Genomic DNA, 14,509 nt, shown 5'->3' with positions numbered 1-14,509 from the left:
TTGGATGACTTCCACAACTCACCTTATATACTCCTCTTCTAGTTTTCTATTTCTTTCTGAGGCCAAAGTATGGAACTAAGCCATTGTTTCTCTGTCTCCTCTGGCAAATTCTATCTAGAGGGGATACAACAATCGATCAATCAACATTTATTAAGCACCAACTATGTGCCAAGCACAGTGGTCAGCATTGAGGAGACCAAAAAAAAAAAAAAAAGGCAAGAGAGTCCCTGCCATCAAGGAGTTTTAAATCTAATAATAATTACTTCAACACATTCTAGAGTTTGGAGATTTTCCTTTTGTAAAAAATAACTTATCACAGTTTTGTCATTTATTTCTAAGAAGGTAAAATTGTCTTGTTACATACATGTTAAAAATATAGAATAATACAAACATACTTTCAGTATCAGAAATTTGTTCCTAGTTATAGGTTATACTATATGTTTTTTTTATTAGAGGCAGCTGGTATGAGGAAGATAGAATGCTGAAGTCAGATAGACCTGAGTTTAAATCTGGGCTCAGACATTTAATAGCTATGTGACCCTAAGGAGAGGATATCTGCTTTCTACCTCAGTTTCCTTAACTGTAAAATAAGGTTAACAGTAGCACCTACTTAACAGGGTTTTTATGAGGATCAAATGAGATAATATTTGCAAAAGCACTTATGACATTATCTAACACCACAGTAGGATGCTTAAGCCCATCCCCTTCCCCAAATAAGCATCTCTACTTTCTGTTTTACTGTAATTAGATTCTTTTGTGTTTATATATTGGCATTGAAAGTCAAACTACCTGCCAAATCTGTGTATATAAACCTTAGGCAACTATATATTACAGGCAATGAAACTAGTTAGTAGTTGCTATGGAGACCACGAAATAGAAAGATCTCTGATATTACCTTTGGACAACTATAACCTGTTCAGTATGTTATTCATTGACTATTAATGGATATAGAACCTGTTAGTTAAACACTAGTAAAATATGCTTCTCAATAGTAATCATAGTCATTTTAAAATTATGGTTTCAAAACATTGAAAAAATTTCAAATAGGATTGCATTGTTTATTCCTTGACTCTCATAGTTATATAAAGACAGGCTTTCCTATTCTGTGACAATACTGTATGTACCAGGCCTTTTATATTTTGGTCATTTTAATCATTCTGACTCTAATAGGACCCTATATTATATTATGGTTGAAATATGCCCTTTTGCAAAATAACAACAACAAAAAAGTCTACCAGTAACACAGTCAGATTCCCATTATACCAGGGTTCATTATTAATGTTCTTTTAGTTATACTTTGGGTAAAATCCGTGCTCAAAACACAACTGAAGAAACAGTTCACTACAGTTATTTTACAAAGTAGGTATCCAATTCCTAACACCACTGTATGAAGAGCCCTAATTGTACCTCAGTTGTGTGTGTGTGCTGCTCCTTCTGCTGCTCTTTGTTTCTGTAAGACAGAAGTGAATTGTGGGCTAGTGAATTAATAGGGAGAGAGCCCACAGTGGGAGGAAAGAAAGGTGGGGAAGGGAAGAGGTTTTTTTGTTGGCAAAAATGTGTGTTTTGTGTGTGTGTGTGTGTGTGTGTGTGTGTGTGTGTGTGTGTTTCTGTGTGAGCATGTAGAGCCTGATAAAGCAGATAGTCCAAACCTAGTAGTTTGGAATCAGGAAGACCTGGCTTTAATCACACTTCTGTGGATTCTAATCCCATTTATTTGCTATTTAATCCTGGGCAAATTATTCTACCAAATTATAGTTCACCCAACAGAAGTTCCCAATGATGAAATTACTGATTTTTGCTATATGTATGATCATTATCCAAGTAAAGACATTATTAACTTTTATGGACATGATTTCTATCATTTTTCTAAAGATTCCCAAAACAAGTGGATATCTTCAACATAGAGAAGAGCTAATCCAATTCCAATTGATCAATGATGGACAGAATCAGACATCCAGAAAAGAAACACTGGGAAATAAGTGTAACCTGTGAGCATTGTGTATGTTTTTTGTTTTGTTTTGTTTCTCTTCCCAGATTTTTTTTATCTTGCCAATACAATTCTTCCTTTGCAACAACAACAACAAAATTCGGTTCTGCACATATATATTGTACCTAGGATATACTATAAGATATTTAATATGTATGGGAATGCCTGCCACCTAGGGGAGGGGGTGGAGGGAAGGAGGGGGAAAACTCTGAAAAGAAGGGAGTACAAGGGATAATGTTATAAAAAAAATCTACCTATGAATATGTACTGTCAAAGAAAAGGTTATAATTATAAAAATTAATTTTAAAAATTGAAAAAAAAGAAAAATAAATAAAGATCCCCAAAACGATTTTAATCTGTCTCCCATTTTTTTTGCCTTAATGATTTTCAGTAAAGAGAGTGGGGAGAGGAAGGGAGGAAAATAATCAGAGGTAGGTATGGATACAAATATTAGACAAGCATTTCTTTCCTTGTACTAGGACCAATAAAAGAGAGGCCCCTCTTTTTTTTCATGGAGAGATGTTTAGTTTTCACTTACCAAAGGGTAAGAATTTATTTTTTCTTCCTCGGAGACCTAGAATTTGAATCTAAATCAAAGTAACATAGATTTAGAGGTATAAAGAACTCTGGAAGTAATTTAGTCCAAGCCTCTCACTTTGCAGATGGGAAAATGGAAATTTAGAGAAATTACATTGTGACTTGTCCACCAAGGTCACACTGGTGATTCTCAGAATTAGATACTGAAACTAGGTCTTCTGACTTCATTCCAACAAGTCTTCCACTATTCAATACTGATAGATGAAAAACAAATCTCAGTCTTTAGTAGTTATTATCTTTTGTACTCCTTCACCAAATCAATGCCAGATTTTCTATAGAAGGACAAAAGATGGTCCTGCTTTTATGTGTTAGTACATTAGATTTAGAGCTGATAAAGTGACCAAACCACACATTTTGCAGACAAGGAAAACCGTCCACAGAGGACAATTGACTAGCAAGGTATTAAATGATAGAGATAGGATTGGAGCAGGTCATCTGGTTCCACATGCAATGCACTTTCCACTTTTGCATACTTCTTCCTATCAAGCATGCAAACTGAGGACATGACTGCACCATTAGTGGAAGACATTGATCTTGAAGTGAAACTTTAAAAATCAGGAGATTTCAGTGAACAACCATTTAATTTCATTTTTCGGATGCATTGGTATTTCCCTAGTTATTTAATCGCCTTGTTTTCTTGCTGAGAAGGCAAGAAAATGAAATTGGAATCTCCTCTGGGTTAAGCACTTATGTTATTGTTCCTCCTTCTTGAAATCAGAGTTATTACAGTAGGGGCTAAGAGTTGCATAATGTAACCTTTGCAACAACTCGGCTAGCCACCACCCCCAGGACAATAAATTCCTTGTTCCTGTAGGGCTCAAATCTTTTCTTTCCTTTCCCTCCCCTCCCCCAGATCAATGTTGGGCTGCTAACAGAAAAGTTGGAAAAGACTAGAGAGATAAGTCTTGCTTGGTATATTCCTAGGGCAGTGAGAGAGAGAGAGAGAGACAGAGAGAAAGAGAGAGACAGAGAGACAGAGACAGACAGAGACAGAAAGAGAAATAGACAGAGACAGAGAAAGGGGGAGGGGGCAGAGAGGCAGAAAGATAAAGAGACAGAGACAGAGAGAAAGAGAAAGAGAGAGACAGAGAGAAAGAGAGAGACAGAGAGACAGAGTCAGATAGAGACAGAAAGAGAAATAGACAGAGACTGAGAAACGGGGTGGGGGGCAGAGAGGCAGAAAAGAGAAAGAGACAAGAGACAGAGAGACAGAGACAGACAAAGACAAAGAGAAAGAGAGAGACAGAGAGAGAGAGACAGAGACAGACAAAGACAAAGAGAAAGAGAGAGACAGAGAGACAGAGAGAGAGAGACAGAGACAGACAAAGACAGAGAAAGAGAAATAGACAGAGACAGAGAGAGAGACAGAGAGACAGAGACAGAGAAAGAGAGACAGAGACAAAGAGAGAGAAAGAGAAAGAGAGAGACAGAGACAGAGATAGAGACAGAGAGAGACAGAGACAGAGACAGACAAAGACAGAGAAACGGGGAGGGGGGGCAGAGAGGCAGAAAGATAAAGAGACAGACACAGAGAGACAGACAGAAAGACAGAGACAGAGAGAAAGAGAAAGACAGAGAGACAGAGTCAGATAGAGACAGAAAGAGAAATAGACAGAGACTGAGAAACGGGGTGGGGGGCAGAGAGGCAGAAAGAGAAAGAGACAAGAGACAGAGAGACAGAGACAGACAAAGACAGAGAGAAAGAGAGAGAGACAGAGACAGAGACAGACAAAGACAAAGACAGAGAAATAGACAGAGACAGAGAAAGAGAGAGAGACAGAGAGAGACAGAGAGAAAGAGAAAGAGAGAGACAGAGACAGAGAGACAGAGACAGCCAAGACAGAGAGAAAGAGAGAGAGACAGAGACAGAGACAGAGACAGACAAAGACAGAAAGAGAAATAGACAGAGACAGAGAAAGAGAGAGACAGAGAGAGACAGAGAGACAGAGACAGAGAGAAAGAGAAAGAGAGAGACAGAGAGAGACAGAGAGACAGAGACAGAGAGAAAGAGAAAGAGAGAGACAGAGACAGAGACAGAGAGACAGAGACAGACAAGACAGAAAGACAGAAATAGACAGACAGAGACAGAGAAAAGGGGAGAGAGAGGGGGGCAAAGAGAGCAGAAAGACAGAAAAATAAAGAGACAGAGAGAGAGAAAGAGAGAGAAACACAGATAGAGAGATAGACAGGGACAGTGAGACAGAAAGACAGAGACAGAGAGAAAGAGAAAGACAGAGACAGAGACAGAGAAACGGGAGGGCAGAGAGACAGAAAGATAAAGAGACCGAGAGACGGAGACTTAGAGACCCAGACAGAAAGGTAGAGAAACGGACAGAGAGAGACACTGAGATAGAGACAGAAAAGAGGGCGGGGGGGGGGGGGATAGGAGAGTAATGGGAGAGTGAGGGGAGAGATTAAGAGGAGAGAGAGATCCTCTGTCCGTAACCTCGGCAAGCGTACCAGGAGGGGGAGACTCAGCCTTGCTTTTTACCAGCTGCGCTAACCCCGAGCCGCCCGAGGTGGGGAAGGGAGAAAAAGGAGGAAGAGAGAGAGAGAGAGAGAGACAGAGGAGAAGAACACGGGGAGCGAGGAAACTCCTTTACAGACAAAGTTTCGCTTTTCCTTGGAGGTCCCAGGGAAAGGACGCGGCCGAAGTGGCCAGGAGCCGAGCAGGGCTCGGGGCCGGGTGCGCCCTTTCGGACAGCACCAGCGCGCACTTCGGCAGCGCCCTGGGTCCCCCAGGAGAGAGAACTGGAGAAGAGGGGCACGTGCAGGAGGAGTGCTGGACAGTGCACCTCCCCGCCCGTCTCGGGCGCGCACACACGCACACCCAAACACGCACACACACTCACGCTCACATTTGCACACTCGCCTGGGCGCGCACGCGGAACCCGATGCCGGGGTGAGTCACCGGCAGGTCAGGACCGCGTGTGGAGAGGGGCGGAGGGAGCCCCGGCACTGACGATTTGCCTGCGGGAGCCTCTCCAGCGCGGCGGACACCAGGCACCTAGGAGGGGAGGAGCGTTTGCTGGCTCGCTCTGTGCCAAGGCTGCCAGGTGACCCGCGAGGGCCGCTCACCTCCTCTCCCGCCGCACCCCCTCCCCTCCGCACCGCCCCGAGCGCCTTTGTGTCCAGATGCCGCGGAGAGCAGCTTGACTGAGGAATCCAGATGCGGGACGACAGCTGAACAGCTGCGAAAGGAGGGGGAGGGGACGGGGCGAACGCCTGCGGGTGGTCTTTCACCCCCTGAGCTGCTTCTCCGTGCGGACGCCGGCACCTCCAGGTAAAGGCTCGAACCCCTCTTCCAGAATACACCCCCGGCCCAGCCCCTTCCCTTTGTTTGTGAGAGAGGAGCGGTGGGAGAATTGGGCGAGCAGAGGGATCTCTAGGCTGGGGTGGAGGGGAGGGGAAAGAGTTTTCGTGTCAAAAACTAAAGTTGTGTGGGCAGAACGAAGGTGAAGGCAGAAACGGTCCTTTTACCACTGTCGGGGGATGACACCCTGGACGAGTCCGTGGGATGAGTCAGGAATAGAACTTGTGCCTAGGGAGAGAGACCGTGAAGTGTGAGTGTGTGTGAAAGTGTGTGTGTATCTGTGTCAGTGTGTGAGAGTATATGTGTGTGTGTGAGAGTGTGTGAGTGTGTGTGTGATTGTGTGTGTGTGATAGTGTGTGAGTGTGTGTGATTGTGTGTGTGTGTGTGAGTGTGTGTGTGTGTCTTTGTGTATGTGAGTGTGTGGGTGGGTGTGTGAGTGTGTGTGTGATTGTGTGTGATTGTGTGTGTGTTTTGTGTATGTGAGTGTGTGTGTGAGAGAGAATGTGTGTGTGTGATTGTGTGTGGGTGTGTGTATGTGTGTGTGGGTGGGTGTGAGTGTGTGTGTGTGTGTGGGTGTGTGGGGGTGTGTGTGGGTGTGTGTGTGTGTGTGAGAGAGAGAGCGCACCACCGTTACAGATAACTTTCAGTCGGTGATCTGACTCAGCCTTTACAAAGGGATGCAGTCACTGACCCCTGGCGATGCAGGGACGATCTGAGCAAAGCTGACTCCTTCCTGAATCAAAACTGTGGCTTGAAAGGGCAGGTGCACGTGCGGCTCCTAAATGCCCACTTCTGGACCGCAGACCACACTTTGGGTAATTAGTAATTCCTCAGTCTCCAAATACACCTTTTGTCAACGCTTAGAACAGAGAAGGGAGAAATTGCCCCTAGTAGCATTCAAGCAACTGTTGCTGGTATCGTGTTGCGTTCCAATAATTGACAGGTACTTTATGTATTTTATAAATGAAAGCAATTTCACTGAGCACTTCTACGGTATAGAAATCTATATCAAGGCTGGTTTCACACACCATACCTTTTAGGTTTAGAAAAAAAAAATCCACTTACTAATATGGCTGTTCCCATCCGTGCTTGTGCAGGAAGAATTATGCTGGTGTATTTTACCTTTTTTTCAGTTTTATGCTTGAAGGAGCACTCTGGTAAAATGAAATACTGTCAACTCTCTTAAGCAAAATAATCAGGATCCATTAATTGCTAAGATATGATGGGCAATGAATGTGAGCTGATTGTAAAAACTGACATTGCAAAGAATATATTGAACTTTCAATTATTCTCCCCAGGTCTAAGGAATGATCACATTTTAAATATTGCATCAAAGGCTTACTTTTTAGTTTCTATCAGCCAGACACATGCACATTGCCATGCAAATGGATTCAATAAAGCATTAGTTTCTTTTACATAAAAAGTGTTATGGCTGACTAATGAATTTTTTGCTGCAGAGTGATTATCTAAAAATGATGTATATCGTGTTTTTCTGTGCTATTGGAAGATGAATTGTGCTCTTGAGTAAACAGTGTAAGTGGTGCCTGGATTATTTACAGATATATAACCTTCCCCCTTTTTATCTCAAAGCTTACTGAATTTTATCTAAGCACAGAAACTTCCATCATCACATCTATCAGAAGAGCTTTTATATTCATATTCTGCATTTTTTCTTAATTAATTTGCAGTGTTTTTATGAGTTACACTTTTTAAATTGTGGGAAAACAATTCCAGATCCTTTATACCATTCATTAGAACTTTTTTTTTTTTTTTACAGTACTCAAAATGTGTTTAATCTTTTATAACATATAAGTGCTTAGGGTAATATTCTGTTCAAATCTCGAAAATGCAACAGATTTGTTATTAACCTAAATTTCTTTTACTTCTGATAGTTGGAGTCTGCTGCAAACAGCTGATGTTCCATAGAAAATCTACTTTTGGGGAGATTTGCTTTGTTCCTTTAAGGAGTGCATCTGTGTTAGGTATACATGCCTTCAGCAAAAATTATCTGAGTTATTAAAAAGAGTTTTATCAAGTAGATCAATTTAAAATAAATGTTCATAGTTTAATATTCACAGGACTATTTATTCCCTAGAAGAAAAATTCCACTTTGTTAAGTTATAAAATTGAAAGGTAAGGGAATTGAAAGGCCATCCTGTTATTTCTCTTTATAACTAATATTTCTTCTATTATTCTACTGATATTTAATCTTATATGTCCTTTTACTTAAGAAAGACTCAAATCAGAAAGCTAAAGGAAATTATTCCATTAGTTGCAGGTGAGATCCATTTTACAATAGCATATTTTTTGTACAAAAACTCAATATTAGTTTCAAATTAATATTATTCTCTCCAATCTCATTTTTTTCTTTCAAAGTAAAACTTAATAACTCAAAAAGAACAGTTCCTTTAAGAAGGAGAGGATTGGCTTGAGGGTGGCCTTTGCTAGCCTAACTGAAATCTAATAGTAGACACAGACCTTGAAACATAAGCTTTATTTAATATTGTTTATTCTAGCTTCATTCTTTTTATTTAGCACTATTTATTTATCACCCATCTCTCTACACATCTTCATCTCAGGCCCACTGGTTTGTCAGAGCTTCTGCCAAATCCTACTGTTTTATTTTTTTTCTTCCAGTTTTTTTTGGTTGACCTTAGGTTTGGAGGACACTCACTGCCTGTCCCTTCATTCACCAAAACTAGATACCCTCTTTCAAAATCTCTCCACTTTTTTTCCTTTTTCAGCAGTGCCTTGATGTGAGAGAGTATGTTTTCATAAGTTTTTATTTGTTTCTTTGTAAAAGGAAAGAAGGTAAAAGGAATCCCCAATCCAAAGAACTTTGTATCTTAAAGAATTATCCGCCTTTTTAGTGGCTTTCTCTGTGGCAGGATAGAGTGTGCAGCTGATTTAGGAAGGTAATTATAGCAACAAATAAATAATAAAGATTACTATTAACTAATGTTTCTTTAGGCAGGAATGTTTTGACTTCCACTTTCTTCTCTAGTTGACCCCAATCTGTGGTACAGTGGATTGCATGTATCTGAATCCCTAGCCAGCCACACTCTTGCATAGTTTTATTTAGCAAACATTTGTTGAGCACAGTGTGTGCCAGATAACATACAAGTCTGGCAGGGGGGAAGGGATCTAAAAGATAAAGTTCTTATCCTTAATGATCTTTTAATCTAGCTATAATAGTAAGTAATAGACTATAGAATTCAAATTCCACTTTATAAACATTTATTAAATACTAATGCAGTGATAGACTCTAGAGTTGATAGAAAATATAGCTAAAAACAGACACAATACTTGCCCTCAGGAGGCTTACAGTAGGAGGATATGACCTGGTTGGTAAAAGGATATGACACATATACAAATAACTATAACATAAAAATAGAACAGCTTGGGAACAATTGCAAATTGGCAAATGAAAAGAATCTTGTGTATGAATGTTCAGTGTAGGCAAGCAGTAATCCTAAGTGCATGAAAAAAAAGAGAGACAGAAGATTTTTTTAATATAAATAAATAATTAAGCACATAAAAAGATAGGATGAGGGATTTTACCTCTGATTTCACTGATAGAGGGAATTTTTACAGGAAGAAAAACTTTCTACCAGAACAAATTTGAACCTTCTTTGCAATTAATAAGCTTAAAGTACTACCCAGAGAACTAACATTAAATGACATTAAAGTCCAGGATCAGACATTTAGTATGGATCCAAGGTGGATTTGAATGAAGGTATTCTTGATTTTAAGATCAACTCTCTGTCTATTCACTACCAATTACAGAGACTTTGTAGGAATAGGTATTCCCACCTATGATTTCATTGATGTAGGGAACTCATTGTACCTAATACAATATAATAGATTTGGAATTATAAGAAAGGAAGTATATAAACTTTTATTAAAGTACCTACTATGTGCTAAGCACTCTCTATATATTATCCTATTTCCCAACAGTCTGGAAGATAGGTGGTATTTTATCCCCATTTTACAGTTGAGGAAAGTAAGGCAGAAAAAGGTTAAGTGATTAGTTCAGAGTCATACTGCTGGAAAATATAAGAGGCTAGATTTAAATTCAAGTCTTCTTGACTCTAGGCCCAGTGTGCTTTTGACCTAGCTGTCTCACACACTTATTTCCTCTGGAAGGAATGTCAAAGGTCATCTAGTCCAATCTAGGCTTTTTACAGATAAGGAAACTGAAATTCAGAGGAAGGCTGTTCAAGGGCACACAGGTAATAAGTGACACATAAGCAAAGAACTTAGATCTTTTGATTCCTCATCCAATCATCTATTTACGATATGAGGCTACTAGCAACTATGACTTTTGGAGTGTTTGATCTCTTCCTCCTCTGAACTAGCCTAAGTGAATTATGTGAACCATGCTACTGTATTTTTATGTTGTCACTTTCTGTCTTGCAGTATATTGGGGCAAGTTTTGATTTGTTCTGGTTATCTACATCTCATTTCTCCTACTGAAAATTCCATGAGGTCAAAGACTGCTATTTTTCATTATACATTCCAAAGCACCTTGGACAGAGGCTTGCACACAGTAGGCATTCACTAAATGTTTGTTTAACTGAATAAAACCATGATGAGGTAGGAAATTTCATTTTAAAAAAACACTAAGAAATGGGGCAGGATATATGATGTACTTTTCTGATCAATCAATAAACAATCAGTCAAGCAAATGAGGTAATTTTAAAAACTCTCAATACAGTGCCCAGCACATAGTAGGAGCTTAATAAATACTTGTTTCCTTTTCTACACCTACCCCCCTCCTTCATGTCCAAAAACAAGGCAAATTATTTAAGGAAATGATTTCCTTGTGATAGATTAGTCTAGACTTTCACTTGGAAGTAAAAAATTACACATCAGCACTTTTCGATATTATTTCATGCTATTTCACCCTTAAATTTCTTAATTTTAACACTCTTCTTTAAAATTGCTCTTCTTGGCAGCTAGACAGTACAGTAGATAATGCTGTAGTCTAGAAGACCCTAGTTCAAATTCCAATCTTAACTAGCAATGTGACCCTGGGCATGTCACTTAACTTCACTGTAAAATGGGGATAAAAATAGTATTTACCTCCCAAGTTGCTCTGTGTATCAAATGAAATTTATAAAGTATGTAGCACAGTACTTGACACATAATAGTTTGGCTTGTTCCCTTTTTCTTTCCCTCCCTTCTTCAGCATTTCAATGAATCTACAATCTCCTTAATGAGAAAAATTCCTTCCCAGCTGAAATCCACCCATGCCTTCCTATCTATCCTGTGCAATTCTTGGTCCATGTCCTCACATGAATATTCTATAATGGGTCCTCTCAGTGCTCAGAAGACATGACACTAGATTTTTTTAAACTTGATGCTATGCCAAAGGCTAAAGTTAGTGCAGAGTTATATATGTACATGCTGTATAACTGATAAAAAGACATTTTTTCAATAAGAACTACACTAAACCACAAGCTCATGTGATGCAAATGCATCAAGTGAGAAAGCACAGCATAGCAGATGAACTGCTGATCCCTGGGGTCAGGAAAATCTGGCTTTGTGCCCATTTCTTGCACATACTTGCCTTCTCAGTGTCCCCAGGCAACTATCTAAGTCTGTAAGTTGTACAACAGAAAGTGATATGCATTGACTGGAATTCTCTCAATGGAAGTTTCTTAATTGATGAAATCATGACTCCAGGAAAATATTGAAAAGGATCATAAGATTAGGGCTGGAAGTCATTTTGTGAAAACCCTTCATTTTGCAGAAGAGAAAACTTAAGCTCAGAGAGGTTAAGTCATTTGCCCCAGATCAGCTACACAGCTACTAAGTGGTAGGGAGAAGGAAAACCAGAAAAGTCTTCTGATGTCAGTCCTTTCTTCTGTATCATACTGTCTCTCAAAGAGCATCAATAAAGGTGACAAGTTTTGGCCTTTTACCATTTAGAGATGGATTTAGATCTGTGGACTAGCTAATAATGAAAGGCTGAAAAGGGCATATCCAATCCCTTGAGTCATCATCTACTTCTCTCATATCCACTGTCTGTAATACACTGGCCAGAAGACAGCTTTGTATGTGAAAAGCTTTCTGCTCCCATCATCAGTTAAGGAGCTACGAGTAATTTTGTACTCTGTTGTTGTACTAGAAGTCCGAAACTCAGGTATCTCTTTAGTTATGTTTTAGTTTAGTTAATACATCCCAGTTGGGATTTGTTGCAATAAAAGTATACAGTTAAACCACGGTATAATTGATTTTTGAGGGATTAAATAAAAAGAGCATTTTTATAAGCAATAAAGTGTTTAATTGGAAAAAAACATGTATGGAATTAGCAACAGAGCTTAAACATGAGGAAGCATTCTGAGCTGACAAAAATGCATTTTTATAATAATAATCAGAAATGTGTCATTCGTCATTAGTGATTATAAAAACTGGGCAAAAATATTGATTGTGAAAGCTCAGTTTTTAAACTTTCATTTACTGAAACACTATGACTAGTATAAAATATATATATGTATGTATATATATATTATATATATATTGTATATGCATTCATATTTGTATGTATATGTATGTAACTTGGTGATCAAATCACTAAAAAGACTAAAGTATCCCTTGGAAAATTGTGTTTCACTTGCTAAGTACTATTGTTCTACAATATTGAAACATTCCCATTCTGCCCCTTGCCCCTTGGCACATTGTATAGTCAGATGGGAATTGAGGTATGGTTTAGGAAGGAGATGAAGTATTCCTGAAGCCTTTTAAACCCCATTCTGAAAATCAGGATTGCATAATCCTCAGCTTTTGGATTGTGAAAGAAGTCAACAAATATCTTCTGGCTACATTTCCAAAGACCCCAAACTATTATAACCGCTACTCCATTCTCCTAATTTTTCATCTCTTCTTAACACAAAGAGATATACCAGCTAGATAAAACTTATTTGAAACAATTATAGCCTTATCATTAATATTTTCCTTTCATATAAACCAATCAGTTTATAGTATTAATCATTTCTAAAGGGAGTGTTAATAGGCCCATTGTATCACTATCCACCATATTAAACAATTTATTTTCTCTTTATTTGTTGCTTTATTTTCTTTTAAAAAAAACTATTGTTTTTCTTTTTCCTCTTACTTTCTTTCACTCTTTTTCTTCCAATTCCCCCCCTTCTATTCTGTCTAAATCAGTTAGTAGGGCCCCACGGGATTGCTGAACCAAATAGTACATAGGCTAAAGTGCTTGCTGTCTTTTCTATGATGTGCTCTAATCAGTCTTTAACAGGGTTTTAGCTTAACCATTTAAAAACAATCATAAGTTCATTGAACTTTAAAAAAAAAAAAAAAAAGAAAAGTTATTCTGTAGCATTTTACTCCTGGGAGACATTTTCTTGAGCATTCTAAATATATACGTTCTCATACCTCATATCAAGTTCAAGTTCTATTTACTTCTCTTAATATGCAATCTATCTTTTTTTCTCAAATTGAAGTAATTATTTAAGGGATCATAAGTGTTTGAATTTGTTATATGTTTATGTTTAGATTTTATATTCCAAGTTCTCATATTTGGGATGAATCCTCCTTTTTTTATATAACATTTCCCTAGCTTTAAAAAATCTGTCTGAAATCTTCCCAAGTAGTTATTCTTGTCTGAAATTCAAGACTTCCATTGCCTTACTTGTTTCAAGTATCTTTAAATAAGTTAAATCAATGTAGCAATCTATTTTCCAGGAATAAATAGCACTCAGGTTTTGTGCAAACTTGTTTCCTTTAGTCTTAAAAAATCTTCCAAATGCCCAGGCTAGCTGCCTTCAGGAAGACCATTGTGTTGGAGAGGAAGATTATGTACTGTATTTCTTCCTACCTTTTAAAAGGCAAATAAATAATATATCGTGAAGCACTGAAAATATTAAGATCAGTGATCTCTTTCTGTTTTAAAAATGAACTTACTCCCTCTGATAGTCGATGTTTAAGTAGTACCCAGGATCCAAGTTCAAAACTAAAAGCAGATAATTGTTAGAAGAAAAAAAAAGGATTTTAAGGAATGATTTTTTTAAATTTTGAAATAATTTGTTTTTAGAGAATTAATAACACATTAAAACTTAAGGCCTTTTTGAAAAGTTCTATTTATCACCAGTCAGAGAAAGAGGAGGGTAAACTGATTTGTTTTACAGGGAATAGGTTGAACTCTTCTGTTCCTAATCAGAAGGGAAAGGGAAACCCAGCCAAGCTTTGGGTCCATAAGACAACGCAAACTATCTTTAAAAACATGTTTTGGCTTTGCTGGGTCCCAACATGTGTTCTGGCCAGCACTTTAGCTCCACAATTTTAAACCTAGGGATCTTTTAAGGGAAATTTAATCCATGTGTTTCTGATGCACTTAAACTTAAATCATTACCCATAAACTGTATGTCTCTCTACATACTTTGATGTCCAAGAAATATTTGAAACCATTTAAGTACTGAGTTGGGTTTTTTGTTTGTTTGTTTCTGAAAATAAGAAATTACTTATTGCCTGGTTCTGTAAACAGCCCGAGTTTGAATTGTATCTGAAATCATGCAACTAAATGACTATCAGATAGGTTCTTTCCTTGGCAGAATAGATTTTCCTCTGAAGGCTAATGAGTTTTT

At 38.3% G+C, this 14,509-nt stretch overlaps 1 protein-coding gene across 1 annotated transcript in view; it reads left to right on the top strand.

The window, feature by feature from the left end:
- Positions 1-5,028: 5,028 nt before the first annotated feature.
- Positions 5,029-14,509, top strand: part of MET (MET proto-oncogene, receptor tyrosine kinase) — a 155,099-nt gene continuing 145,618 nt past the window's right edge. Inside the window, exon 1 of the mRNA XM_074268218.1 lies at positions 5,029-5,867. The gene's annotated coding sequence lies outside the window, so the exon portion shown is untranslated. The remainder of the gene's footprint in view (positions 5,868-14,509) is intronic.

Source organism: Sminthopsis crassicaudata, chromosome 5 (assembly GCF_048593235.1).
Source record: "Sminthopsis crassicaudata isolate SCR6 chromosome 5, ASM4859323v1, whole genome shotgun sequence".
NCBI classification, from domain to species: Eukaryota; Metazoa; Chordata; class Mammalia; order Dasyuromorphia; family Dasyuridae; genus Sminthopsis; species Sminthopsis crassicaudata.
The sequence above is the reverse complement of the archived record's forward strand: the minus strand, read 5'-3'. Positions and strand labels throughout refer to the sequence as shown.